The sequence below is a fragment of the Photinus pyralis genome, unplaced genomic scaffold, assembly GCF_008802855.1.
Source record: "Photinus pyralis isolate 1611_PpyrPB1 unplaced genomic scaffold, Ppyr1.3 Ppyr1.4_LG6, whole genome shotgun sequence".
In the NCBI taxonomy this organism is placed as follows: Eukaryota; Metazoa; Arthropoda; class Insecta; order Coleoptera; family Lampyridae; genus Photinus; species Photinus pyralis.
Genome location: NW_022170663.1, coordinates 6990598 through 7016426, shown reverse-complemented (window position 1 = coordinate 7016426; position 25829 = coordinate 6990598). Strand labels below are relative to the sequence as shown.

Below are 25829 nucleotides of genomic sequence, written 5' to 3'. Positions count from 1 at the left end.
TACGTTAATAAAAATTGAAGAGTAATTCGCCTATTTAATCCGTATTGGGTAGTAGTTGACGACCTTCAAGTATCGTTACAAGTTGATAGAAACTTGCAGAAATGTTTCGATAAGATGTAAGTGCATTAAACTATGCATTTCTCCGTGAATCGTTATCAGTAGTATGATTTACGCCGCGTGAACCACACGTTACGTTCTAGTTTCTTTTTCGTCTTGAAGGTAAGGTAAGTTTACCTATTTTCATTGTACTGTATTTTCCGCTGGTAAATGATGAATGTTTTTCTTTTAAGTTTACGAAATTAAAAATTTAATTAGATATGGATAGATCAGCCAAATTTTTATACAAATACATAAGTGGAAATGGCCTAACAGAACATTTTTTTAATCCAAAATATTTCAATCGAAAGCTAGGTACATCCTCAACAGTCCTAAAATTTGCGCCTGCTTTGTGACTTTTATGCAAAGGTTTTGTCATGGCCGAGAATACAAGAACGGATTTCCATAATCAGAGCTTTCATATCTGAAATTAGTGTTCATTGTCCTATTGGGAAATTAATCTTTAAATATTCATGTAGAATAGGCCTTGATTTCGTACTATATTTATAGGTCGAAGAATTTTTTCACAAACAACCATTGATAACATATTTTTTGGGACGGATTGAGAAATCATTTTTAAACTTGTCAATTTTTCTGTTCATGTCGAGAGCAATGGGAAAAATCGAAATGGTTACAAGTGGTTTTTGGCGCAGGTATCCCTTTGTTTATCGCTATGTTTCTTCTGGTCCTATCCGAATGCGAAATATTTGAAAAAGGTATAGATAGGGCCAAAAGGAGAAAATCCCCTATTTTGATTTCGAGTTGTAAAAATCAAAACAAAACATAATACTTTAACTTTTATTGTAAAACAAACGTTAAATACATTTAATTATATTTATTTATATCAAAGAGTATATACTCTTTGTTTATATATAAAGCAATTACACCTACAAAACAAAACCGTCCGCGTCCGCCATTTTTTTAAACGTCCAAATAACTTAAAAACCATAAATTGTAGATATCGACGTCAGTGTGGCGTAACTCCATTTTAGAGGCCCGTCTTCAAAAACATTTGGGGACCCTTTCCTTATATCAGCAATTTTTAAACCCTGTTAATCTGTATTATGTAGAAAATAGTGTCTTGATTTAGCTTTGCTGATTTTGCATTTTGGAATTCATTGGTTCACAGGTCCGTTGTAAAATTTAGCATCACTGCGTTCAGTCAGAATCCAGTTGATTTTGTTCGAACTTTAATTGTCAAGGTTTGTGTAGTATTTGTGCCATAACAAAAGGTAATAATGTACTTAATTTTAATTGTAACTTCGTTTTATTGTGACTTGTATTGATTTGATTTGTTTAATATTGGCCAGTTCCTTCGATGTTTAAACTCGTTTAGTTTCATTAGCGACTTCAATTCGTTGTGTATATATCTGCCCTTTTTTAAATGTCTGTTACTCCGTGCACGAGGTATGTGCTGGAGTGTTAAAGTTACTTAGCGGCATTCATCTCGAAATACAACTTCAGTCTAAGGTTACCGTATCCAAGGCCTCCAGATACCTTCTGGATTGGAGAAGGTCCCGCTAATTAACAAAGTATTTCATGTACTTTATGTAAGAGACTTCAGAATGTTATACTTCACAAATGGGCAAGGAGATTGTTCACCTACATTTACCCTCCGTGAACAATGATTCAGAATTTTCTTCGGACTGTAACTGTAAACTGTAAAAGGAAGCATGCAGCTTCGTTTTTTTTCAATTCCTTTCAGAATTTTTTATAAACGAATTAAATGTTTGTACATTTCTTGCCGGGGCCCCTTTTAAGTCGGGGCCCGTCCTCATTGCGTACCTTTGAGGCATTGTAGTTACGCCACTGTCGACGTGTGAGTATCAATCGAACTGAAATTTCACGTAGAATTAAAAAAATATTTCGGAAAGTGCCAAAATTTTTTACATCGTTTCGGCCTTTAGAGTAACTCCTAAGTACAAATTTCCAAAAACCTACCTGTTTCACTTTCTCAGAAACTTTTATCTAAAGCTCCAAAAAAAACGAAATAGAAGTCAACTTACCTTCGGATGAAAATGGTAATAAGATCCTGTAATATTTTTTATATTTATGATCTCATTCCGATTGAAAGTTACTATACTACCGCAGTTGAAAGTACTCAGCTGTTAAATTGCTTAACGATTTCATTTTGAAAATTTAAATCTCGAATTAATTAGAACTCGAGTATGAATAGTAGGGAATTTGAAGATTGACTTGTATCCTCTTTTACGAAAGTGAATCACATGAATCTTGAGACCGTAGAGTTTGATTTTTTAAATTCCAGGATCAGAGCTTAAAATTTTAAACCGGGAAACCTGGGAACCTTTGTAGTTGAATCTTTAATCAATAGTTTGAAGCTGAAGTTCTGCAGTGAAGATTGAAGGTCAAATTTGAGTTTCACTCATTAATAATGTTGCTGCACGAGGTTAAATTCGTAAGTACATATGACAATTAATACTAAAAAGTGATAGTTTGAACTCTGCATTGAGACTTAATTGTTCAATGATGATGTGTTATTCGTTGTATTGACACGTACACGCTACGTGGGCTATATTTAAATATAATGAGACTTCCTCTTTCAAGGGAAAAAGGAAACTATAACTGAGTTATTTTTTGGACATATTATTGGTATGCTACAATCGTACAAGATACAACCACGTTTTATATCGAACATGGAATATAATTTTAATGTCGAAGGTACATATGAGCTTAAAGTAGTTCCAGAATACTGCATCATGCACAAGAAGTAAGTGCTGTTTAGATTTTGGATATTCGTATGCTCGTCCAGCTTCTTCCCAGGAGTCTTTGGACATGAGGAAACTACTTACAGCATCAATTCTTGTCCAGGCAATGGACGAAGGCCTACAACATATGATTGAGTGCTCTTTTAATAGTAGGTAATAGTGGTTTTTCGGAGCGCCTGAACTTTCACCAAAATGTTCTCAAAATACCTAGAATCGTCTTGGTTTTCTTGTGCCTTCCCGCGTTTCCTTAAAAATGTATAGATTCTTTTCGAATTTTTCCGGGTTTTTAGGTCGAATCTATTCTTCGGCACCGACTAACCTCTCGCTCTTAAGTAACGCCAAAGGAAACAAATCTGTTTGATAATTAGAACTTCCTTTTTGTTATGTTTTTAAATCGTTTCTTTTGGATTTTGACACACATTAAATTACTACGAAATGGGTTACAAAATCTTTGTAATAGATCTACGCATCTCGCCCTGTAGCATTCGAACTTTCACTCGCATATTGTATTATCAAAGAGTATATAACGAATATACAGATACTCTTTGGTATTATGTACCTACCTATATATAAAAATCCAATAGAAGTGAATACCGAAAGAGAGTTTAGGTGAAACCCGGACCCGGGCTCGAACCCAGAGTCCCGGACCGATATTTTGTGGGTGAAAGCCGGAGACGGACCGGGACTAAAGGCTGCTTTCGCTAGTAACTCGTACGAGTGGCTAAAATCGAATACTACCAGTATCGTGTAAATTGTTAATGCAGTACTCAAGTGCCAGTGTGAGTCGAGTGAACAGAAATCAATCCTATTTACTGGCACAAGTACTCTGTTTTAGCAACTCGTAGTAGCGTAGTATAAAGCAACCTTTAAGACATGGTCACGAATCACGTTTGTGGGATGGTATTTTGTAGCAAGAGACTACTAGATCCTTTATAGTTTTATTATTTGCCGACCTTCTGTCCGTGTGAACAATAAATTTTTGTTTACAGCGACCGATCGTTAGAAATTTGGACTGCGAGTCTGCGACTTCTTTATAGTTTAGGAAAGAACATCACTATTAATGTCACCATATCACTTAAAAATTATAGTTTCCGCTGACACTGACTGTGTGTCTTTTTGTAGTCTTGGCGCGAGAAAAATTTGCCGGATTTGTATATTGTAAATGCAAATCACTTTTACTTTATTAGTTCTTATGTCGAATGGTAAACGTGCACTTTTATTATTTGTGGTGCTTCAAATTACTTTATTCCAAAAACCTACAGTTCAAACTTAAGAAAAATCGCATTGCAAGTTGAGTATGGACATGTGCAATTCAATTTTTGACTTATTCCGCATTGAATTTGCCTTTCTTTGAAGGGCCCACATTAAAATGGAAGTTGGGTCCCTATGTGCATGCATTTTCTTATGGTTTTTGTTGATGCAATAACTATTTTTTAGTGCACTTTCACTTTCAAAAAATAAAAAGTGAACTATTGCACCCTTTATGTCTGTCTGTCTGTGTAAGTCACAAAGGCTCCGGAACTACACCACTTAACAGACTTGGTATTGGTGTCATTCGACCAGAAATTAAAAATTAATTCATGTTTGTAATCTTGTTCAGCCATAAAGGCTATTAAAATCGAATTTTTCTCTCTTTTCGTTACATTTAAAATGAATTTATCTTTTAATCCAAACGATTCGGTTATGAGTCAATTGGTACCAAAATCCGTGACGTGTCTCCGCGCGCGTTGTGCGCAAGAACTAAATCAGAAAATTTTGAGTAGTATGTAGACAAAAATTGGCGCGGGCAGACGGTGTTTGCAAATGCTAATTGTGACAAGATTGCGGGGTCCTATTTCCAACATCTAACATAAGGTAGGTGCCAAACCCAATTATAATTGATGTCGTTTGATTGTTATAATTCATAAATTACACATGTTGGGGCAACAAACACATTACAGCCCTTTATAAAATATTATTCTTCGGTCCTTCGAACGCAGGATTATTTGATTTTTTTGGAAAAAGCAAGCTATTTGTTTTATTTTCACACGTATCTAACCATCTTGAATAGCAATTTCATTTAGTGAACAAATTTTCGTATAGTGTAAGTACCGTTCATTGTTAACCTTATGACAGATTATTAACCTAATCATCAGGTGCGCGTTATCGTAATATTGTAGCGGGCTATTTGTAAATTCTTTATCACTACATCCTATCCTTATTTATTACGTACATTTCTAATGAATTTGTATTTGGCAATATGGCAACAGCATCAGTAGAAAACTTAGAGGTTTCAGGCGAATGGACCTGTTTTTTTCATTTGACGCGATCTTTATTTAACAATTGTATCAGGATTTACCGCCTTTTAACATCAATGCTCAAAATTGGAAACACTTATAATTTTGAATTGGCAGATGAGAGTTTCCACGCTGCTAAATCAATTGATTTGCTCATCGGAGCAGAAGTTTCTGCCCACGTTCATAAAGAAGGTCGACAAACAGGGTTTGAATATCGTCTTCGGATTGGTTTTGCTGAGAAAAATTCATAATTCTCGTGAGACTACTCAAAGGGTACAAACTTATTGCACTCATAATATGAATGAAGGCCCTCTAACTGAGACTTTACAAAAATTGCACAATGCGAACTGATTTATCGGGAAACCGTGTTTCGTACACATTAAACATTCTGAACCTTATTTTAGTACAGTCAAATTAGATAAAAAAATGGGCATTCCGTGCATCAGATATGTCATCTCTAATTTTTCTTTTAAATTGTTAGGATCAATATGGATGTGAAAAATCCAAGTTTTCGACATTGAAAGACCTGTGCGAGCGACACAGCACTTGAAAATATTGCATTTTTCTTACCATTTTTTTGGTTTTTGTAAGTTTTACTCCTGAAGAACCCATTTTAATGCAATTATTGTCGTATACTTTTTTGAACTAGACAAAATTTCTAACAATTTAAGCCCTTAATGATCTCCGCAAGTTTCCGAGATACGGCGCTTCAACTATTGGTCAATTTATTAGTTTTACAAGTTTTATCAAAATTTGCGTTTTTTCTTCGCAAAAAGTAAACTTACAAAATATGCACGATGAATTGTCGTAAGTCGTGAGTCGTAATAAACTTGTTGAAGAAGTGCTAAAAATTGCGGATAATGAAAGCAAATTAAATATTGATTTTTGTCTTTTAGTGGAAAAATATCCATGTTTATATATGATGCGTTATTCATTCAAATCATAGTGTTGTGAGTAAGCTTTCTGCTACTGTCACAGATGTTCTATATTCGGTGTCCCTTTTGAATGGTCGAGCAAGGTCAGGCAAAAGGAAAAAATTCACCGATTTCGCAATCCATACAACAGGTAGTGGATCTTGCTGAAGAAGAAGATGACAACTTTCTTACCATGGGAGATGCTGGGGATCCAGAGGATATCAACATTCTACCTCTTTCTGTGCGGATTTATGGAGACTCCTCACCACAAAGTCCCCCCAAACGAACAGAATAATAAAAATGTTCATGACGTTTTTATGCGAAAAAAAGGCAAATTTGATTAAAACTGAAGAATTTACGTATTTTTGAAACGCTGTATCTCCAAAACTATTAGACTTACAGAGCCGGTTAAGGGCTTGAATTGTCACAAATTTTATCTAGTTTAAAAAAGTATACGACAGTAATTGCTTTAAAGTCTGTCCTTCAGAACTAAAACTAACCAAAACCTAAAAATAATAGAAAAAATGGTGTATTTTCGAGTGCTGCGTTTCTCGCACAGGTCTTTGGATATCGAAAACTTGGATTTTTGACATCCATACTTAGCCTAACAATTTAAAAAAATAAATAGAAATGACACATCTGATGCAAGGTAGTATGATAATTTGACTGGACTATTTAGGAAATACGTTGGCTCATCCAAGATTTTTAATTTTGGAAACTCGTTTGCTTAAAAACTTGCTTGTATAACGCTTACTCTTCATTTATGCACATTCGGTAGTGGATCTAACCAAGAGTTCGCCATCTTTACATTAGTGCACTTGGTTAGAAGTTAGCAACAAATATTAATATCTTAGGAAATGTTGATGTTGCTGACTTGCACTAAGAAGCAGGATGAATCAGGATTATAGCAGCACAGGCAGGAAGCAGTTTGATCAATCCTGCTTCCAAAAAGTTGCCAACTTCTCGCAGTTCGCTCGCTAATGCTCTTGAGGTTCAAAAACAATTAATTGCACTTCTCAAATGTGGTGGGTTTGAATTGCGAAAATGGGCTAACAAACCAAACTTTACTTTCGGAAATCCCTGAGGATTATAGACAGCCTGATAAAAACTACTTTTCATTTAAATGCAAAATAAATGATGAACACTGCACGAAACGGAACATATTGTCCGACATTGCCAAAATATACTTGACGCCCTTGGATTTTTAAGTCCAATTATGCTACTAGCAAAATATTTAATCCAACGTCTCTGGGAGTCTAGAACCAACTGGGATGAAGTGCCAGTAAATGGCATTGTTAAAGTTTGGAGGCAGCTAAAATAAGAACTGCAATTGGTATATCTAATTTTAATATTCCTCGATCTTCATCGATTTTGTGAAGCATCTGCTTACTGTCATTTTCTTGAAAATTCAATAGACCCGTAACACAATTCATACTTATCTGATTGGTGCCAAATCTAAATCGCTCCCTAAGTCGCTCCTTTAAAAAGTCCCTCGATTGGGGAATCGAACTTAGATTTATGCAGAACCGTACTGTTGGTGAATCTAATTACATTCATTACATCTACATACTCTCAGGGGATCGACAAGAAATCCAAATTCCAACTTTTTAGGGACAAATTATCATATATAATACCATAAGTAGTCGAAGTATTGTCGAATATTTTTGAGGTGCTGTCACGAATGCTAGCAGCAGCTCAAAAATAATCTACAAATACTTCGACTACGAATGGTATTCGGAGGACTATTCAATGAATCAAAAGAAAAATTAAGCATAATTACCCACGCGAATGTATTTCCATGACAACAATAAACGTCAAAATAAATTACGGAAGTTGCTTTTCATTTTGCTATTGATTCTATTCGAACTTTTGTGCTCCAAGCTAATTCGTTATGAGTGATTAAATTAAAAGATGTGGTGATAAGTCGGTTGTCGAAATTGATTAACAAACTAAGAAGAATGTTCCGGTTAATACGACAAAATTTCGCGACATTTCACTGGTGGAAGTTTGACAAATGTCATTGAATAATCGCATTGAATTGTCGCTGAAATACCACACGTGAAATTATCGCTAAAATACCACACGTGCAATTGTCACTTATAATTGCACAAGAGGTTTGTATTTTACCGAGTAAATTTGGGTTGTTTAGGTAATGAAAATCTGTTGCCTAGCAATTAGACGAGAAAAACTGTCAACTAATAAAAATGCGACACCGCAGGTGGAGCATTTTTAGGTTGACAGTTTTTCGAGTCCAATTGCTAAAAGGAAACAGATTTGAATTGCCACAACCCAAATTTACTCGGTTTAAATACAACCCTCGAGTGTAATTCGGCAGGACAATTTAACGAACAAGAAATTCACCAAATTAATCAATTATTGACAGACGTCAAACTAGTCATATGGGAAAGGATAATGCGATAATTGGTTCGAAAATGAATAAGTGAAAAAACCACTAGTGCATTTGTCGCTGGAAAAGTTGCAGGTAACTTTTGCCGCTGTCAAAGTGACAATTGCACTGCGGCTTATGCGATTTTTTATACATGAGTTGAATTGTCGCTGAAATACCACACGTGAAATTATCGCTGAAATACCACACGTGCAATTATCACTATAATTCGTTCCCATTGGCGCAGCAATTTGAAATCCAGACATTTCACTGGTTGAAATGTGACAAATGTTAGATGAATTGAATAGTCCACATAATTTGGATTGTTTTCGTCAAGATATCCAATTTTTATCGATAAATTATCCAAATCCAAATAAAGCGACAGAATATGCAACCAATTTGGAAACTCCGATTTGGATGACTTGTCGGTGGCGCGGCAAGATATCCAAATATCGAATTTTTTTAGACAAGAAATCCAAATTTTTTGGACAAAATATCCAAAAAGTTCGGAAATTTTTTGACAAGATATCCAAACTTTTTTAGACAAGAAGTCAAAAAAGTCTGGAAAGTTTTCAACAAGATATCCAATTTTTCGCCGCTTTTTCTTTGATCATTACCTACCTATACGTTTTTAACAGCAGTTGTTTTCAGCGTGAGAGCTTTGTGCTTGTCAAAGTGCTGAGCTTAAAAAGTACTTATTGATTATAATTTTAATCAGGCATGAACCTTGTGTGGTACGAAAAATTCCGTATCAGCATTTTAGTTTCAGTCAGTGTTAAAACACGGCATAGCAATTAGCATTCAGTATGTTTTTATACAGCGTTTAATAGCGTAGTTTAATAATTTCATATTTCGGTAAGTAGCTACAGATTATCAGATACATTGTATAAACTGTGTACTAACCGCTAACGGATTCTCTTTAAAAACAATTCAAAAAGTGGTAATATGATATTAAGGCGAAGGTATCAGTATGGTATAATAAAGGAAAGGAATGCCTCTGTTTGTCTAAAAAAGTTTAGATATTTTGTCAAAAAATTTCCGACATTTTTGGATATTTTGTCCAAAAAATTTGGATTTCTTGTTTAAAAAAAATCGATATTTGGATATCTTGTCGCGCCACCGATAAGATATTCAAATCGGAGTTTCCAAATTGGTTGGATATTTTGTCGCTTTATTTGGATCTGGATAATTTGTCGATAAAAATTGGATATCTTGACGAAAACGATTCAAATTATTTGGATAATTTGTCCCTAAAAAATTGGAATTTGGATTTCTTGTCGGTCCCATACCTACTCTCAGTACGTAACCTTTGATACGATTACAGTACCTACCGATCCTAATGACGTTTCATCATTAACATCTGCTAATTTTTTAACTCTGACATATCTCAATTAAAATTAAACATCTCCAATCGCTGGCAATTTCTACAACGGCTACATGCTGAATTTTGGAGTGGTGGCATGTAGAATATTTGAATACTTTACAGCAGCCTAACCGTGTAACCCGATTGAGCTCAAATCTTTAGTTCTTATTAAAGATGATTGCAAACCACCTTCACAGTGGTCTTTAGGACGCGTGATTGCTCTTCACTCTGGACTCTGGTGAAGATGGCCATGTTAGGGTGGTTACCGTTCGTAACTCGCGTTTTTTTGCGAAACCCTTTGTCGCGTTTCCGCAGAACTCCGCTCGTTACGAAAAATAGTGCTTTTCTCAACTGGTTGCATAAATAACTATTATTTTCCGTCTAAAAAACGTTCCACTTTAGTCCTACGGTACCTTGTGCAATATGTAACCCAAATTTTGCATAGATTAATAAAATATGTAAATGAAAACTGGCGCATCCCATTTAAAATAACGAAGAGACTACCAATATAACGGAAAGTCGTATAAAATTGAAACCTATACACATTCAATAACCCTAAATTTTAACAAATGTATTCGCCATAGACCAAATACCTACTTGGTCTATGGTATTCGCATTTCTTATCTTGGTGCCCAATGTAAAATAACTCAACTAAATGGGAAAAATATCGTGGTCCGTGGAAATTTTTATAATAGTTCTACTTGCACACATAAAAATTCTATAGTTTTGGAAAAAGTACCTAGTCACAGTTCAAAAATCACTTAATTTCTGTTACTATATAGTTCTAATTGCACACAGAATACCTACTTCTATATTTTGAGGTGGATGTTGAAAAGCAAGATTAGGTAAGCGATAGGACCGTGCCAATGTTGAGCGATAAGTCGACGTTTCGCCCACTTTTCGTTCAACATTGACACGGTCCTATCCCGGAACTCGCTCCCATATTAATGACCCTGGCCGTGGAAGCCTCCGCTTTTTCAAGATTAGGTAATCTGCAAACCTGCGATCAAATAGAAGCTTAAATATGCGAAAAGTTTAATTTTCGGCAACTGGACTAGTTCAATAGGTAGTTTTTGATAGGTACATTTTAGAATTATTATTTTCCACCAAGAGAGAAAATTTTAAAGCATGCCAATTTCGAACTGCAACCAATTTCCAAAATTCTAAAATTTTAATTTGCACCCACCATAGTTCTACAGTTGTAGTATTCTCCGTTTATTTACTTGACATAATTACAGTCTCAAGAAATTCATACTGCGCCTCATTTTTAAAAACTCTACCTTTCTTGCTAGTTCCCATTAAGTATATTAAATAATTTTTACAGTTCTAGATATGTTTTTACAAAAATCATGATTTACGCGAAACTTTGTATCTGGGTGTTCTTAAATTAATCTTCGTAAAATTCGAAAAAATCAAAAAGTAGTCGTGCATGCGGTGATCTATCTAAAAAACAGCCTGAACTTTAAGCTCTTGAAGAAAAACTTACGGGTTATTTTTTATTGTCGTGGTGTAGTGGGGCGGGAACGCGTGGGAACAATGTCCCCACTCTCCTTTTTTCAAGAATATATACGAGGGTTGTCCGTAAATTAAGGGTCCAAATTCCAATGCTTTTTCATATAGTAAACATCATTTTATTGCAAATTATTACTATGTTATTGATACTCTGCTATATACTTACCTGGTTTATAGGTTATTACTAGTAGCTTAAAACCAATACACGGTGTCCATTCTTCCAATGGCACTATGGGGATCTCGCTTACCTTAAGAGATAGGGAATTGGTTAAATGGGGAGAAAGTTGCGAATTTTCGTGCTGAATAATAATCTGAAAGGAAATTTAAAATATCTTTAGTAGTTTTGAAAATATTGCAAAAAAACGAAAATTTCTGATTTTTTCATAGTAAACTAATTGTAATTTTAAGAAAAATGTGATACTAAGCCACCATGTGTGAAATATCGTTGCAAAGAGCCATGAAAAAATTAAAAAGGAAAATCAGAAATATTCGTTTTTTGCGATATATTCAAAACTATTTAAGATATTTAAAATTTTTTTTCAGATTATTATTCAGCACGAAAATTCGCAACTTTGCTCTCATTTAACCAAATTTCCATCGCTTAAAGTAACACCATGTATATCCATTTCAATATTTGATTATGTCTAATCAATCAGAATTTCGACTGATACAACGGTCTTTTTTTTACTTTTTGTTTTTCGATATACGCAGGTTTTATTTTATCATCTTCATTCTTCTCTATCCCATTGCCTTTCTTTTCATATCCGCGTATCCTCTCTCCTCTTTCACATCGTGCACCATCTTCACTCGTCTTCTTTCTCTCTTGCTTGAACCCTGCACGACTCCTTTGATCACGTCCTTCAGCAAACTAATTATTCTCTCTTAGCACATGATCAAGCCATATTATTTTCCTTCTCAAAATTGTGTTAAGTATACGAAGATCTTCCTTCTCCTATTCGTTCCTAATCCTGTCAGATGACGTTATTTCAAGCATATTTCTCCACATCCTCATTTCCATACCTTCAATTCTTCCAGGGGCCCATTACGATTTTACAACAACCATCTCCTTCTTCCTCGATTATATTTTCTATCCTTGCGTATACCCACCCTCATAGTCAGTGGTTGGCATGTACCCTTGAATCAGTAACGTACCATTTGGCACAGCGTTAACCTTTAGAGCCATCACTCTCTCACAGTCAGAAATCACCTGGAAAGTTCCTTGCTTTTAAAAACCCTACTCCTTTTTTCCTCGTTTTTACCCCTATAAAGAACTACACCAGCACAATTTTTCTGTCCCTGCCTCTCCCATCTTGTTTCACTTACTGCAACAAATCCAGTCTGTTTTTAATCATTTTTCGCCGTAGATTTTCAAGCTTTTCCTCCTTTAGTAGATTTCGTTTCGTTTAAAAGACCACATTATGCCAAGAATACTCAGCCCCTGCAAGTCCTCCTCACGCCCATGGCTTAAAATGTGGACACAAGCTGTTTGAATCGTATAAGATTAAACTAAACGAGGAGGAGGCATTTCACATACATTCCCAAAGACATTGGGACAGTGAAGGAAGTATTTAGAGTTTATTTGCATAACCACCAGTAAACTATTTTTTTCTCTATCCAAAAAACAATCCGTTTTAACCTCAAGCTATGGTTTACGGAAAAGGGGAAGAAAATGAGTATTTTAATTAACCACAGGTTCAAAATGATTCATTTGTTCTAACAGAAACGTAGGTATAACAAGGGGATGAAACTAACGACTTTATATAACCTTGGTTTTTGAGCTTGAACGGTTTGACCCTTCAACTTCAGAAGCCCCTAATACTCCACTCGAAACTGGAGATGAAAGACAACAATTTTAACTCTATGAAATTGGGGTGTATAACATGCAAAATGAATCCAGTCCGTAACTTCGTGGGTTTGGCATTTGGGGGTGATGTAAATCAACCACTGACTGGAATTCTGAACACAATCTTACCATTTCCCCCCGCTTTCGACTGTCTGTATTAAAATTATGTCGCAAAAAACTTGCTTGAGGGGATCCTCTTTACAAATTGGAATTAGGGGCGTTCCGTGCGAAATAAGTTGTTTACAGATCAGTCTAGAAAAACACCTTCGTCACACTCTGTCAAGGTTACGTTGGATATTACTACAGCCATTACAACCCCGTGAAGGTAAAAAAGGGGTCGGATCAATAATGCCCAAAATAGGCTGGGCTAAACGCGCCTGTTGCTAAGCAACTCGTTGTACTGCCGTGACACACTGACACTCTGAGTTACATAAGCTAGTTACCTTTGGCTGTTTGACCGCAATTTATACATAAAGTGTGACCTCTGTTCTGCCGATAATTAACAATTTACTTTTTCCCCCATCTTTGTGCCCTAAATCATCCCCTTTACGCAGAGACGTGCTTCCGACGATCCAAGTCAATTATAGGAATAATTTCGAAAACGTAGGTAGCGCCATTCTTCCACAGTTGAATACTTAATGACGTTATTGTATACAAACAAGACGGTGAACTTTCTAGAAATCTCACAACTTCTTCGTTCCGTATGAACCAAACGTGTAACTGTAAGCGAACGGTAAAGTGAAGGTAATGCGTCGTATAAGTTTAAATAATTAGAAAGAATTGCAAATTTATTCCTTTCATTGTTTTACAACGCATCGGCAGGGCCGCCCGTATCAGATGACCTAAATCTAGAAAAAAGGGGGAGATATGCATATGAAACCGACCCCGGACCCCTCCTATGTGCCTACGCAAAACTGCCTCCGAAATTATTGTTCTCCAAAAGTTCATTTAAATGAGCCCCTCGGGCAATAAATACACCTTACGTTTTCTATGCCAATCTGCTAAATATATAGAGAATTTTAATTTGAGATAACAAAGACCGCCGCGCTGCCGTTCGATATTTCGACATCTAGATGGCGCATGTGTGATAATTGAGATGGGGGTGGCTAAAACATTTATTATTTTTAATTTTTTAAAATGTATTTGACATAATAGTCGCTATAATTGCAGTAAGAATAACTGCAAGTTTTGAAGGAGTTTTCTCAAATTCGTTATGAAAGATCAAAAATTGTTATCTTACAAGGTAAGAAGGAGGGTTGTAAGTCATACTTACCGCCCTAGACCTGTTAGATCTCCAATCCTTACGTGAATAGAATATTATGCAGTTAAGTACGAGTAATAGAGGGCAAACATTTTAGCTATTTCATGTTGAATGTTTTAGAACAATTTGGTTTTTTTTTCAATTAAAGTGTAATTGAATTTTTGGTCACTTCATTATGCAATTTTTGGGGAGAATTGACCCTTGAAATACTATCTTTAAAACTACTGGAAACTGAACTTTTACTAGGACCTGAAATTTGTGATGTCCTGGCAACCACGATAGCATTTCCAATGTGCAAAACTTTTCGCGCAAATTTCACCTTATTTTCAATAGATTCTTCTGCTTTCCGCGACATTGGAGAATGTCCATCCTCCGTGCCTTTTTAATGCTAAGACGTCAACTCCTTTGTTCGCATTGTAATTGAGGCCCTTCTAAACGCATGTCCTGTATAGACTAAGGGTATGTGGCAATTTTTGACGGGCAATTGTGCTTTCCCTACCACTTGGATGAACTATACGTATATGAAAATCGTGTTTTTAGTAAGTGTAAGGTGGTACTTCACTTCAATTACTATCAGAGTTGCACCGGAATTTGAAGGCAGAAGTTTGATATAACTGCAACATTTATGGAAAGGTAATGTGATGTGTTGGTGTAATTATACCTTATCTGATGCTGTGACAACCCAATATTACTTTGTAATCGGTATGGGGATAAATAAAACTAAACTAAACTAAAACTAAACTTATAATCAATTTTTTTTAATTATTTGTAATGGTGTGTATGCTAGCAGCTTTAAGAAATGAGTCCGTTTCCAAAGTTTTCTCGGTTATCGAGCATTTCTTTCTGTATTTGAAATCATAGCAATTCCTCGTTGTTGATCAATGCTCAAAACGAATTTTCTGTCTTATTTGCATGAATGTAATTCAGTTCGATATACGGAATATTATTTCTTTAATGTTGAGGAAAAAACAAGAAAGAAAGCAGTAAGAGCATGGGAATTATTTCACTGCACGTATCCCAGTTTTTTCAATAAAAACTTAAAATTTTTCTGGAATTTGTGTTTTTCTCATTGAATATACTCGTACTTACCTACTATGAATTTTTATTCATTATACACAGTGGATAGTGGCCTAGGGTGCATTAAAAAAACGCTGTTACTGAAAACCCGTTATGAAATTTTGAATTTCACCCGTCCTTACGCAAGCAATTTATTGTGGACAAAATAACACAATTTCCTATTTTCATTTGCAGTAAAAATCAATATATGATGGCAACAATTCTGTTGGAATTAGGAAAAGCAAGTTGATTTAGAAAGATGAGCGCATGGACCACTTGAATTTCATGCAGTTTTGCTTTCTCTATATCCACGATCGCATGAAAGATATTAAGTACCTAACTAAGCTAAACTGTATTTTCACCATTGTTCTCAATATCTAAGATATTTTCCACTCAAACTGCCAAGAAAATGATTTCCGGAAGGGGTATAGCCTTATTTGCCCACTTAATCCTTCCTGTTATCGAATCGAACCCTTTTTTGCTACTAATGCCTACAAAATGACGAAATTAATTTCAGAATGATTAGTCGTGCAGGAAAAATTATATCAGACAGCTAAAATATTGGTAATCCAAATATACATTCACAAAAGTAGCCGTATTAAGTTGACGACCTTCGGGTATTGGCGATACTTTAAATTGTCGAAATTTGATAAGATTGGACGTTAAACTTGAAATGTATATTCAATTGTATTAGTAGTGCGACTTCCGCAACGCGAACCACGTCTTAAGTGTCATTGCACCTTACTCCTGTAGGTAAGTTTAACACAGTTTATGTCTTACAAAGGAATGTTGGCGGTTACAAGATGGTTTTGATGTACCTATTCACTAAATGAAAAGTTGATTTAGCGATAGATGAATCGGCATTTATTGGTTACAACTGTAGCAAATCCTAAGTAGAGGACGATTAAATACCAACAACGAAAATAAGGTCAATTTTACTATTCGAACCTCAGTTTCAAGTTTTGTAAGCTCCACAATCAAGTAGGAGAGACAAAAATTAGGGAAAAACCTCGAAACACCCCTAGTAAATCAAATGGCGAATATATAAAATATCTTTTAGTCGGGGTGACCACCAGAAAATAATTTTATGATTAGGCGTCAATCGCTATTTCATTGTATTAAAGCAATGGAAATCGAAATTACGTTAAATTTTACAATTAGAACAGATCTTACTCTAATAGTATGTGCAAAAAGGTACGGGATCGGGAAAAATCGTTCCACCCAAAGACCCTTTTATTTTTTTAATTAACGGGAACACTCCTGTGGTTTACACTATTATATTAAGGGGGCTAGGGATAGAGGATAGGCAACACACAATGGTCACTGAAATTTGCAATAAAAGACGAAACTTTTGAGTAATTTTTGAAGCCCAAATATTAATTCTAACTAGAGGTCTTATCGGAAATTGATAGAGATATAGAAAGTCATTAAATGTAGCGATTTATTTTTTTGATAAAATTATTTAAGTCGTGTATAAACGATAATCTTGAATTTACTAAGAACGCGAATATTGGCCTTAGTAAAAAAAATATTTAAAAAGTAAATCCGCACAATTTATTTAGTAACTAAGTGGATTAAAAAAATATATTACGAACTGCTTCAAATTATGAAATAACCCGTAATTTTTACTCAAAAGTTTATATAAAATATAGCGACGGAAGAAATGCAATACCTTCCATACAATGACGATAGGCAACTCAGGTAGCACTTTTACCTGGAAAATATTAACACCTAATGACCATTATACTTATATACAATGGTTTATGACCCTATTAGACCAGTAACAAAAGAATCTCAATGCCGTCCATTTATTCGTCTATTAGTACCAACGATAATTGACCGATAATTAAAAAAATATTGTACATCAATAAATGTAATATTGAGGAGTAACAACGTTTTAATTTTTTAGACCCGTTTCATACATTTTTTTCATACATTTGATGTAGGTGTATTGTTACCTACTTATCAAAAAGCAATTTAATAATATCGATTACATAAAAATTATGTACAATTTGGACGATGTACCTATAATAGATAAACATAAAGAATTGTTTGTTGTCGGCACCTTCTTGAATCTAGCAGCTCTGTTAAAAAACTGTTCATACAAAAATTGATAATCTTGTGTCTTACATACTTTAGGTGACAAATCTCAACGAAAATTTAAACCAGCAATTTTGTCGACCAATGAAATGCGGATTTCGTGTCACATTTCCATGGCAACCAAGGAATTTATCGTCAATTTTTTGACGTAAAAAGGTAATAATGTTTTGACATAAAACGTCACTTTTTCGTTGAGGGTCACTATGGTGTGAAATTTTCTTACCGAATACCACAGTGCTTGAATAGAATTTTTTTCTTGCTCACGAATATTTTGCGAAAGTTCAAATATGTGTGAGCTCGAAAAGTTTCCGGAAATAGCAAGCACTAGTAGTATTACAGTGAAAATTTTTTATTTCAGCATGTCGTTAGTAAAAAATTGTCAAAGATCTTGTGGAAGCTACCACATTCCCTTCGTCGGTACTCGCGTCCGACGTCCCGTGCATCCCTAATTTGCGTTTGAAGTTTTACTCCACCATCAGTAAGATCTTGGCGGGGGCCACCACATTTCAGATTGTTTTCAAAATGGTGCCGTTGGAAAGATCTTGTAAACGGACACAACAACTGCGTGGCGAAAATTTGTTTTTTTCCTGGGTACAAAATTAACCTCATTTTACAAGGCGCACGTCTGCGAGGGGTAGTTGACTTAGGGCGCCCAAAAGGTATCTTCCTCTGCGAATTTTGTTTCTGAAAGCTCGAATCGCGATCTCTCTTTCTCGTGTGGCTAATAGAGCTATGAGAAGTGCCCCAAAAATTGAGAACTATTTTGTGGATAGTTTTTAGCAAAATTCATCTAAATGCGAATTGTGGGTGAACGGGACGTCGGAAGGGGGTACCGACAAAGGGATTGTGTTAGCTTGCGATAAGATCTTTTTGATGGTGGCTAATACAATACTGATCTGCCAGACAAAAATGCGCTGATCTCTCTTCGATCCCACACGAGGACTTTGATAATTGTTTAATCTACCTATGCTTTTGATAATTCCACTGTAGGTTTGACGGCTAGCCAAATAAACTATTTTCGTAAAGCATCAGGCGAATGTCGTGTTGGAATTGGAAAATTTCCGCACCTGTGAAAATCGTTATCATATAAATTTAGAAATCTATGGGGCCGTAGTTTGATCGGATGTGATAATTGTTTAAATAAATTTGTGCTATGAACCACAAAAATTGAAGACCAGTTGTTCTTGTTTCGGAAATTGTTCCCTTCATTATATTATGGGGCGGTTTTCATTACAGCACATTTACATTTATCGTGCCATAAAGGCGCCATAACAACAGCCCAGATAGAACATAAACATGGCAAGTTTGTACTATACTGCATTGATATACAGGGTGTCAATTTTAAAACTTGCAGTCGGCCATATTTTCCAAACTAAAAAAGATATTGAAAATCGCGCAAAACCGTTTCGGGGGTATCAAGAGGGAACCAGAATGACGTTATGAGTGACAACCCCCCTACCCCCCTTAACCCCCAGCCCCTCCTCTTCAAAAATCCTAAATGGCAACCCCATACTTGTGACACATAGTTGGAAAGCTACTGAAAAATGCTTTCCAGCGGTACCAATAAAGTCAATAGTCAATTTAACAAAAATTTAATAATTATAAACAAAAGAGGTTAAACTTACCCTCCACTTCAAAATCTATATTATGCCGATGGGCGCTCTTCATTTTTTAGGAGTGAAAACTACCCCTTTTTGCCAAGCCCATTAAACTACATACTAAAGCTTAAGGTGAGTAAAATTTGGTTCAGATGAGTTGAGTAATGATTGTTAGAGGCTTTGGACCATTCTTTCTGAATATTTCCACCCTTAAAAATTAACCCTTACTGCGGTTTAACAAAAAAAAAGTGAATAATTTATTATTGACACAATTGCTCAGTGTGCATTTCGGACAAAGTATGGTGTTCGACCTCCTGATGGATGGGGTATCAAACGTTCATATAAACATTAAACATTTCATAGAGAAAGAGTGTTTGTATATTTGTGCAAAGGTAAAAGTTCCGGGCAGCCGCTATCGATATCTCTCGAGTGGGGTTATATTCAACACCAGTGAACCTATTTTCTAGTGGAAAAAAACTTACTTTATTACTCTTCATTTTGATATAACCCATGGTTCTATTTTGTTTCTTTCATTAAAATTCAGATTTCAAAGTGGTAATATTCTTTTTGAATTGCCCTGTATATGAATTACATAGTATGCGGGTGTATGGCATGGATGTAAGTGTGTATGTAAGTTTCTAATGTGTAGTATACGAAATATATACCGGTCATTTTCCGAATAAAATTCTGATCAGTTTATTTTTAATCATAACTTCTTTATTTTTCATGATAAACAGTGCATTTGGTAGGTTTTTACAAGAGCTACAAGGCTGTTTACATAAAATCCCTTTAAAACTCTTAGTTTTAAAATGGAGTGAGCTTAAAGAGTTAAAACAACGTAGTGCTCGCATATAAATACACGTTTTAAACGACTATATCTAACTTACTTTTTGTCGTACGCAAAATTCCCGGCGAGGAAAATGTTTGTAATTAAAAAAGCTACAATTAGATGTTCTAGCATTTTTTAAGTATCTCCAGTTGTTTTGTAGTTATTTTGGAGAGAAGGACGTTATTCACAAAATTGCAAAAATTCGTTTTTCACTTTTATAGCTTTAATTATTTGAAAATTAAGTCTTCTAAACTGGTCGCACTTCTAGAATGTATTAATAATACGTAATTAGAGAAAACTGGAAAAGTAGAAGGACTAATTTTAATGAGGGTAGTAATAGGGGGTTACTTGCGCTGATTGTTTCGCTGAAAAATGTACGGATCTACCTTATTTTCTCCATAACTCACTTAACTTTTATGCTAAAGTTTGTTTTTAAAAAAAAGAAGCAAGGTTTTTTAAATACTTTAAAGAATATTCTACAAATTTTTCACGAAAAATGCATAATTTTGCCGTTATTTGACTGTGAAACTCTCTAATTTAGCGTTTGACGAACAAGAGCTAACATTTTAACAAGCCAAAACTCGGTTCGTATTGGTTGTACATCAATATTATAAAAGCTACGATTTTATCCTCCTCCACGGTTTTTTTTACAAAATGCATACTTTTCGAGTTCTTCGCGAATAACCAATTAAAACCATTGATCTTTTCTATGAAAAACTCATACTTTCGGTCGCGAATACTTGGAGAAGTAATAACTTTTAAAAAAATGTATAGAACACTTTTTGCTTAGAATTAATTCTTCTCTCTATGTCTGTATAACAATTACATTAAAAAATTACAACCCCTGAGGTGGGGTGGCAACCACCCCCAGGGAGAAAGCGCTTTTTGGCATGATATAGATTTTGATCCTTAGGCTATTCCCTGCCTACGGTCAAAATTTCATTCATTTTGAAAAAAATTGCCAGGACAAAACCTTCATTTCCTGGGCTAAAACTATATGAAGCATTGAACAACTCGTAGCTTACGTACAAATTTTCAGTAATTTATTTGCGTTCGTTTCCCGTAATGTACTGAACTGATCAGCTCATCCTTGAACATCCTGGGTTTTAGTCCTCATTACAGTGAAATAAAATTCTCATAGTAGTGATGCAAACTTATAACCCATTATTCAAATGAATCGATATATCTACTTCATTTAAATTCACACCACTCAATCATTACGGAATAATTTAAGAGGAGGTCGACGTTAAAACTATCCAGATCGACATCACGATTTAGGTTTAAACATTTGTTTTTTGATATTACATTACATACAAAATTAGAGCTAACTTTAGTGGGAAGTGTGCACGATTTAGCATGGAGTTTCAGAAATTAGGAGAGAACTGTAGTCTTTTCGTTTTTGGTTAAAATTTCATTAATAAATTACACATAGATAATACAATAGAGATTAGGTATATCCTTTTTCCATGTACAAATAGTAAGTTTGAAGTTATGCGAGTAGATTTCTTTGCCGAAGGAATTTCCAGGAAAATTAAAATAAAGGCGATTTTCAACATCCCCCTTTGCTACCTACTTGCATAGTTTGGGATATTTGTGTTGAAAAACTCCAATTAAGATATAGAATTTCGTGGTCGATTTTATTGTGGTAGCAGAAAAAAAGGATTAAATACCTACATGTGAAGAACTGCTTTTCGATGATTTATAATGACCTACAGGGAAGTGACGTAATTTGTGGAAGTAAGGTTCGGTATAAAAATTGAATTTTTGATTTATGTCACATTTTTGTTGCGACGTCTTTACTAAAAGAATTAAGGTCAAACTGAAATATGATATTTCATTGCTTAGAAAAATAAATTACGCCCCTAACCGAGCGGGGGTACATTTTCAGACAGCTAGGTATCGCCATGACCTCCTCTCATTTTCCACTAACTGTCTTCTAAACACATGACTTTAATTACATTTTCATTTCATTGCGACTCTAAACAAATTAATTGCAGCTGTTATAAGACTTAACGGAATAACAATTAGGTCGCGCATTTAACGGTACCTATAACGAAATTTTCTACTTTTATTTGCGGTCACATTTTTACTCTTGCGGCGAGCCAAACTACCCAAAAAAAAGCGGCGAACGTCTAACCGCGCGAGGAAAAATAAACGAGTTTCGGACATGTCGCAACCAATGAATGCGAATATTTTTGGCGGGAAGCCAGCTGTTTCTGCCGGAACAATTTTTCAAGGTCTTATTCCGCGAAGATTACGTGACCGCTAGATTCCCCCCCCCCCCCCCCGCGCCGGCACCTCATTCAAAACTACATTCAGCGGATTGCAATATTGATATCTAAACCGCGGGTTTTCTACGCGATCAATCTGGAATGTTTTTTTAGCTCGTAATTAGCCAAGATTTTTTTAATTGGGGGCGTATAGAGAACGAGATTTTTTGTAAAAACCCAAATGAAGAAGCAAAGCTGTGATAATAACGCAATTAACTTTATAAACACTGCTATTCTTAAACAAATAGGTATATAGGTATTTAGTTTGTTTGGAGCACAAACATGTATAATTTCATTGATTTAAAAAAGTCTGGTAATGCATTACTACTTTTTGCACGACCTAATTTATATAACCTTTGCATTTCCACCTAAAATCGGCTACTCTAAAATTGGCCGGGAAACACTTTTTTTCTAATAAATTTTGGAGCGTAGAATCCAAAACGTTTCGTATATTTTCGATTGGACCCCTTCAATAAAAGTTATGGGCCTATTTCGAAAAAAAATTCTACAATGTACAGGCGAAAATCTATATGAGTAGGCGTGTCTTTTCCCGATCGATTTCAAACAATTCATTTTTTCGAGCTAATTTATTTGCATTTTCACAAAAAATCGACTACCTACTCCAAAAGTTTTTGGGAAAACACTTTCTTATAGTCCTAATATTCTAAAGTGTGACATATGCCACGGCGAGTGAGGATTACTCACAAACTTTTCATAATAAAATTGTAATAAACGAACTAGTTTTGCATTACTCGGGGTCACCTGTTATCACGATACGGTTTCGTCTCAGATAAAAAGCTACTTTTGTATTGATCTTCGAATCGAATGGTTCGTTTTGAGTGGTGTTGTGTTTTGCAGAAACATTTTGGGTAAGTTTGTAATATGAGGAAACCAATTCGATCACAAGAGGGCAATGAAACATTAAAGGGTGTTTAAATATTTGATTGTTTTTTGGGTGGCTGAGTACCAATTTGAAGTTTTTTAAGTCACAACGAATCCGAAATCCGAAAGAAAACGTGCCCTAGGGATAGATAACTACATAGGTCTTCATACCTCTGAACTAAATACCTGCTACATATTGATGCTCAATTTAAACTTAAGCAGGTATCCAAGATTACTCGCTTTCTTAAAAGAACAAATGAAAATTGTTAATAAGGAAACAATTGTTGCTCGTTAATTAACAGTCAATCAAAAAGCAACCCTTTAAACAGATTTGGTCGACAACCTCATATAAAATCTGCATTCAGAATAACGCCTTAGCACTAAAAAAAATGTTTTGCACGTCATCTTGTTTCAGGTGCACCTACTTCTGAAGAATTGAGAGGGAGGTTGATGAATTGCCGAGTACCCTGACCACTCTTCAGCTACCTACGCATTATTTGGATCTCGGCACTAATCAGGAAGACTACGTAAGGTAGGAAATTTCTAAAAATGGTCTATTTTTATTTGAATAGCATAGTAACTCAGTCAGTAGGGATTTGTGCCCTACAAAAGGTGGCGTCATAGTTATTTTTAGTGCATTTTTTAAGAACTAACAAAATTTGCTATTGTTTGCGTTTTGTGTGTCTCAGACAATTTTTTTTGACCCAAAAAAACCTTCGTTTTTTCCCAAAAATCGACTGCACAAAAATTTCTCGGGAAAACACTTTTTCTTATTAATTTTGGTGCGTAGAATCCAAAACAATTCGTACTTTTTCGATCAAACTTCTCAATCAAAAGTTATACACTAGAAACCAATTTCGAAAAGGGCTGTAACTTTTGAACTAGTAGCCCATCTTGGAACTGTTTGAAATTATGGATTCTACAGGCCACATTCTATAAGAAAATGTTTTTCCCGGTCGATTTCAGACAATTCATTTTTCTGACTAAAAATTAATGCAAGTGTATACCGGCCACCGGGAGACATTCGGTGCCATTTTAGTGGCCTTTTACGACAGGTGGGGGAATACCAGGGACAATTCTTTCTTCGGTCATCACATAGGTGTATGAAATTTCTTACAATAGACTTCAGATCATTCCCAACAATAGTATCGTGCAGTATTTGGAGTATAGCTGTAGGCCTCCTGGCTGTTATAGTAGGTAGGGCCTCCTTGGTTGTCATGGTTGGAAGGTGTCCAAAGTCAAATTTTTCCAATTTGCACGTTTTCTGTTTATTGTTAAAATGCTAGAAATGCTGAACGAAGGAAAGGTGCAGTCACGTTCATAAGCATCATTGGCCGCATCACTAATACTATACTTTGCTTTAGGTGTACTTGTCAAGTGTGAGGAGAAAAGTTGGCATCGAGCAGGCTAAAAAAGGGCTTAGTTCCGGTAACCCACTCTTTAGCGACCAACGCCCGATGTGGACGTCAGTAGCTCCCATGGCGAAAGGCAAGGAAGAAACTCTTCAGAAGGTCAGTTTTTATTCCTTTGCACTATCCAAACTAAACAAGCATTAAACCTTAAGATTTCGGGATTAATTGGTGATTCCACTTAAAAATTCATCTTAGTTAATTACTTTGGTACATTTTTTATTAATCAACTTTACAAATTATCTGCGGGCGCTCCTTGAAAATCATTGTACGAGCAAATCAAAGGAAAAAGAAGTCGACGGTTTAACGGAACATAACGTTTATTTCTAGGAAATCCTGCGGAAGGGGCGCAATCTCTGATCAACTTCTTCGTTATGACCTTTGAATATAATGTATTCAAAGGTTATGACTCAATAGTGGTGTACCATGAAGTTAGGATTCTGGTGACGTGGTATAGATTCTTCACGGCTTGAAACGATGTGATGGATAAAGGTGGGCGGAAAGAAGGTTGGTTTTGGTGATGCGATTTTTGAACGTATTAGATATTTTGAATACAGTATACAATGACCGATGACATCTGACCTTTTCAATGAATGCAAATTGAAGACCAACTTTCTCACTTTACTCACTACAGGGTGTTACATGGAAGTATGTAAAAAAATTGGGCGGATATAAGTATCTAGTTTATCATATCAAAAATTAAAATTTTGAAATGACATGTTTCTACCGTCAGTCATTTTTATTGATTGGTATCGGCTGCCTTAGTTACCATGGATACAATAAACGCAAAGTCTCAATGAATTCATGGCCTACTATTTAAGAACAGTAAAAAAATAAGTTTTTTAATTAATTTTCATTGCTAAAATAAAAAAAATATAGGTTGCAAACAATTGACGTTAAGATATACAGGGTTTTTGTATGTTTAAACAATTGTTGCAGAACCTATTAAAGACGTGCCCTCAATCTTTGTAACTCTTATGGTTGCTGAGAAAAAATTTATGAAGAAATGCAAATTTCGCTACTTTTTTGAATTCCACCCTATACCACCCAACTTTTTTACATAGGTACTTATATGTAACACCCTATATATCGCTGTCTTCAAACCGTTGGCTTCAATTTGCTTTAGCGGTACCAAACTGAATTGGTACCTATGTGTTGTAGTGATGCCCCCAAAACCAGATCAGACGAGATGTCTAATCTAGATACAAGCTTTTAGTCACTCATTATAGTTACGAGGGTTGCCTTTTATTTATATTACTCGTGAATGCGTTCACGGGATGATCTTTGCGATTTTCGTAAAGGTCTAAC

At 35.3% G+C, this 25829-nt stretch overlaps 1 long non-coding RNA gene across 6 annotated transcripts; it reads left to right on the top strand.

The window, feature by feature from the left end:
- The first annotated feature begins 158 nt into the window (after positions 1–158).
- On the top strand, positions 159–25310 carry LOC116174392. 6 transcript variants are annotated; one of them, XR_004146108.1, is made up of 4 exons: positions 159–219; positions 23528–23644; positions 24477–24623; positions 24852–25310. It is a non-coding gene; the product is annotated as an uncharacterized LOC116174392 (long non-coding RNA). The 6 variants fall into 6 exon arrangements; XR_004146106.1 differs by having other exon boundaries at positions 166–224; XR_004146107.1 differs by lacking the exon at positions 159–219 and adding an exon at positions 4594–4676.
- The last annotated feature ends 519 nt before the right edge of the window (positions 25311–25829 follow it).